This window comes from Ovis aries, chromosome 1 (assembly GCF_016772045.2).
Source record: "Ovis aries strain OAR_USU_Benz2616 breed Rambouillet chromosome 1, ARS-UI_Ramb_v3.0, whole genome shotgun sequence".
Classification (NCBI taxonomy): domain Eukaryota; kingdom Metazoa; phylum Chordata; class Mammalia; order Artiodactyla; family Bovidae; genus Ovis; species Ovis aries.
Genome location: NC_056054.1, coordinates 216,097,930 through 216,103,174, shown reverse-complemented (window position 1 = coordinate 216,103,174; position 5,245 = coordinate 216,097,930). Strand labels below are relative to the sequence as shown.

The following is a 5,245-nucleotide window of genomic DNA, read 5'->3' as shown; positions in this document are numbered from 1 at the left end:
GTAAAGCAGGTGGCACCGTGTTTCTATATTGTTTTCATTATTTTTTTTTCTCTTGATGCTATTGTTGGTGTTTCTATAGTTATTATCAGAAAGCTGTTTCTCATTTTGCTCAGAAGACTAGAACCGTTTAGAGAATTTCTAGGTCTTGAAGTATCAGTCAGAGGTTTATCTTTCAAAACCAGAATGGAGCAGGAAGGTAAGAGGTTTCTCTGAAAATAGGAATGATACTTTGATACCCCATTACTTGTAAGAATGTGTATAACTAACTTTTAAAAAACTTTTTCTTCTCTTTCTCTTTCAATAACTCTTTCCCTTCCTCATCTCTCCCTCTTTGTTTTCCTAAATCTGGCTAATAAGAGGACGACACACTAGGAAGCTATCAGTCCTTGCGAATGAAGGCATGTGTACACAGTGGCCACCTGTATGAGAAGCAAGTCCAGGAAAGCAGTTCTTCTTTCTTTTTTCTGGGCTGTATGAGTCTCTGTCAGATTTTGACTTTTTAAGATTTTTCTTTCTTTACCACAGTCATGGCATATACAAGTGTAAATCAGCTGCACAAATGTTTGTTGTAATAAATTTTATTAGGCTTGGGTTTTTCTTTGGGAGTCATTAAGAAACTTGTACTCACTCATAAAACATAAGCTATCTGATAATTATATTGTTTTAAAAGAGATAAAGTAATTTCATAGTAACCTCTCATACCCATCGGCCTCAAACATAACATAGCAAAACAAAGCCCCACTTTTTTGTGTGTGATTCAGTTAGTTCATCATATCATCATTTTATCTACTATTTTGACTCCTTGCTGTGTTGAATCAGGAAAAAAAAAATTTCTTTTCCTTATTATTATTTAAGAAAAATGGCTAGAACATTTTCCTCATGTGTTTGTGACAATTTTCTGACACGTGGTCCAGAGTAGATTTTTACTGTTAGAAACCACTATTTTTAGCAGAGAAGGAACTTTTGTTGAAGTATGAATCAAGCTATGATTTTACTAATGTGCCCATGAGCATTTTCTTCTCAGGCTGCAGAACAGGCAAGCAGCAAGCAAAATGTTTTCATGCTGCTTAGATTTTGTGAAGGTGATTGGTTAATGTATATTTTATTGGAAAAGATTCAAGCTTTATGGAATCACAGTTAACTTTTAGTGGTATGAATTCTGAGGGCTTATCTCATAGCTCAGCTGGTAAAGAACCCTCCTGCAATTCAGGAGACCCCGATTCGATTCCTGGGTTGGGAAGCTCCCCTGGAGAATGGATAGGCTGCCCACTACAGTATTTGTGGGCTTCCCTGGTGACTCAATGGTAAAGAATCTGCCTGCAATGCAAGAGACCTGGGTTTGATCCCTGGGTTGGGAAGATCCCCTGGAGGAGGGCATGGCAACCCACTCCAGTATTCTTGCCTGGAGAATCCCATGGACAGAGGAGCCTGCTGGGCTACAGTCCCTGGGATCAGGAAGAGTTGGACATGGACTGAGCAACTAAGCACTGCGCACATGGTATGAATTCTGAAGAAGGTTTTATTTGTTAGATTATCTGCATAATTGCTTTATAGGTCTTAATTGATTTCTATCCATCCATTTCCCATTTATCAAGAAACCCCTTTTGCTTCTGAAAGTGCATTTGAATTGCAGATAGAAGCAAAAAGTTAAAACTGATGATGTGCTTTTTTTTTTTTTAAGAAAAAATTAAGATATGATTGACACAATGCATTCTTCTTATTGATTCTCGTTCTACTTTTATTTTTTCTGCACTTCCCTGGGATGGTTTAGAATAGGTCAAAAGTCAGGTGTAGGTAAAGTGAGTCTGGCAGCCTGCACCTTGGCTCTGCCCTGAGATCTAACTCAGGGAGTCCATCTCCTTTCACCCTGCAGGGTCATTTCATTTGGCACTGATGGTTTTGCTTTGTTCCTTTTGGTGCTCTTGGGGTTCTTTTCCTCTTGTCATCTGAAACTAATTTGTGTACTGTACTGCTCACTCACATCTTGAATTAATGTAAGGAAATTTGGGTCATTGGCCCATGGAGTGAGGTGCAGGACATTTTGTTACTCATTTGAAGGCCAGGCCCACAGACTTAAAACTCTCCCAGCAGTGATGAAGCCTTTGATTTTTTTCAAGTTAGAAATTCTTCCTAGTATATAACTGCTTTCTCTGGCCTTTGGAAATGGATCTGTGGTTCTCTCCTGAGAATCCGTTGTTTTTTTTTTTTTTAAATGAAATTGGCCGTATGTTTCTTAGTATAGTTTGGGGCCAAGATACCATGGAAAACCTTTTTAGACTTGGAGTGAGGGAAGCAAAAGAAAAGGAAAAAGTAATAACCCAGTGCCTAGAGTAATGTAAAAACTGAAGACCCTTTGTAATATTATTTTTAAGTAAGGTGTTTTGTAAAAGCTTTAGAGTCATATTTGGACAGAACTAAATGTCTTACTAACAGTGAGGATCTGTTTTTCAGCGTGCCCAGCCCGCACCCTTGCCATTAGCTTACTTCTTTGGTTCTGGGCCTCCCTGCAGGTAAGAAAGGTAACAAACGACTTGCTTTCAGGAGAGAAGGAAGTCAGCCACAAGTGCTCACGTGGCATCCCTTCCCTGTCAATCAAAAGAACAGAACTGGCCAGGCATGAAGCACTTGTGGTTTTATGTTAGGATGTGTGGTTAGGGGAGAGGTTGTGATGGCTTGTGGTTGTCACTGAATTCTTTGAACTGGAAGCATGGGTAAGTAAGAATTAAAAAAATAGCAGTGAAAACTTGGAGCTCTGTGTGTGAAAAAAAAAATATTCAGAGAATTAGAAAAAAACATTGTAGTAGAGGTCTGGAGAAGGCAATGGCAACCCACTCCAGTACTCTTGCCTGGAAAATCCCATGGACGGAGGAGCCTGGTAGGCTGCAGTCCATGGGGTCATTAAGAGTCAGACATGACTGAGTGACTTCATTTTCACTTTTCACTTTCCTCTTTCATGCATTGGAGAAGCAGTGGCAACCCACTCCAGTGTTCTTGCCTGGAAAATCCCAGGGATGGGGGAGCCTGGTGGGCTGCCGTCTATGGGGTTGCACAGAGTCGGACACGACTGAAGCGACTTAGCAGCAGCAGCAGTAGAGGTCATCTGTTTTCCATTGGTTTATTCTGATTAGTTTTTTAGCACATTTATTGACTCTTTATTTGTAAAGGGGACTTCCCTGGTGGCTCAGACGGTAAAGTGTCTTCCTACAATATGGGAGACCCGGGTTCAATCCTTGGGTTGGGAAGATCTCCTGGAGAAGGAAATGGCAACCCACTCCAGTATTCTTGCCTGGAAAAGCCAAGAATGAATTTATTGAGAAAAGTCAGTTGTGTGCGAGGACAGTGTGGATGTGGAAGAGCCTTTAATAAAATGCATGAGTTCTGTGATTGCTTTGGCCTATTCAGAGACACATCTGTCTAGGGGAGAAGGAACCCAGACCAGGATAATGAGGGTTTTGTTGGGATGATTTCTCTTTAGACTTTCTGACTGACACTAAAAGCAGTTACAGCTCAGTTATCCAGGAATCATGGATGCAGGGCACAGAGGGGAGCTTCTGAGACCCCAGAGACCACTCCTCTATGTGCTTCCCAGCCCAAGGAAGATTAAGATCGCAAATTGAGTATGATTCTCAGAGTTGAGGAGGTGTGGTTTGAGGTACAGCCTAATGAGGAAGAGAGGGGAAAATGTAGAATTTAAACGTAAGAGCTCAAAGTAGGGGTGCATTTCTCTGAGTAGGTAAGGTCAGAATGCCTTGGAACTCCCTACTACATCACCTTGTGACTGAACACAGTATTGTAAACAGTGACCCTACATCCCTAAGAAAAAATAAAGTTATGGCCAGCCTGCTCTATAATGAAGTTCAGTTCAGTTCAGTTGCTCAGTCGTGTCCGACTCTTTGCGACTCCATGAATCACAGCACGCCAGGCCTCCCTGTCCATCACCAACTTCCGGAGTTCACTCAAACTCACGTCCATCAAGTCGATGATGCCATCCAGCCTTCTCATCCTCTGTCGTCCTCTTCTCCTCCTGCCCCCAATCCCTCCCAGCATCAGAGTCTTTTCCAATGAGTCAACTCTTCGCATGAGGTGGCCAAAGTACTGGAGTTTCAGCCTCAGCATCAGTTTTTCCAAAGAACACCCAGGGCTGATCTCCTTTAGAATGGACTGGTTGGATCTCCTTGCAGTCCAAGGGACTCTCAAGAATCTTCTCCAACACCACAGTTCAAAAGCATCAATTCTTTGGCACTCAGCTTTCTTCACAGTCCAACTCTCACATCCATACATGACCACTGGGAAAACCATAGCCTTGACTAGACAGACTTTTGTTGGCAAAGTAATATCTCTGCTTTTCAATATGCTATCTAGGTTAGTCACAACTTTGCTTCCAAGGAGTAAGCATCTTTTAATTTCATGCCTGCAATCACCATCTGCAGTGATTTTGGAGCCCCCAAAAATAAAGTCTGACACTGTTTCCCGATCTATTTCCCATGAAATGATGGGACCAGATGCCATGATCTTCGTTTTCTGAATGTTGAGCTTGAAGCCAACTTTTTCACTCTCCTCTTTCACTTTCATCAAGAGGCTTTTGAGTTCCTCTTCACTTTCTGCCATAAGGGTGGTGTCATCTGCATATCTGAGGTTCTTGATATTTCTCCCGGCAATCTTGATTCCAGCTTGTGCTTCTTCCAGCCCAGCGTTTCTCATGATGTACTCTGCATAGAAATTAAATAAGCAGGGTGACAATATACAGCCTTGACGTACTCCCTTTAGAAGATGTATAATTTCCACCCACAATCTTGGCAAATAAAGTGTTTGGTCCTTAAAGTTAACTGTTTGGATAGTAAGCCTTCCACATTTATTACTTCATTTGAAAGATTCCATTTAAAAAGTTCCGTCATCTTTCTTGGACATGTCACATTCTCCCGGTCTCCTCAAAGCAGTGGGGCTGAGGCACACCTGTTTAAATTGAGTACATGTGTAGTTTTGTTTGAATTACCAGCCAAAACAGAGGAGACTTACTTTTTTGGGGAGCAATCACCATTTAATTATTGATGCATGGCAAGCCTTCCCCAGTCTCTTAACGTTCTTTAATTGTCAATGGCTAGGGCCGAGTGGTTTTCCCAATTTGCAGCCCGAACATTTGACTTTGTATTTGGAAAAGTCATTACTTCCTCCCAACCCATCTCCATCCCTAGGAAATAACCAAAACTAGGTAATAACCATAGTACAGTATTGCTTTGTACCCTAA

The 5,245-nt window shown here is 41.5% G+C and overlaps 1 protein-coding gene across 5 annotated transcripts in view; it reads left to right on the top strand.

Moving 5' to 3' along the window:
* Positions 1 to 5,245, top strand: part of FNDC3B (fibronectin type III domain containing 3B) — a 355,159-nt gene that overhangs the window by 66,918 nt on the left and 282,996 nt on the right. The gene's annotated exons all lie outside the window — the stretch shown is intronic.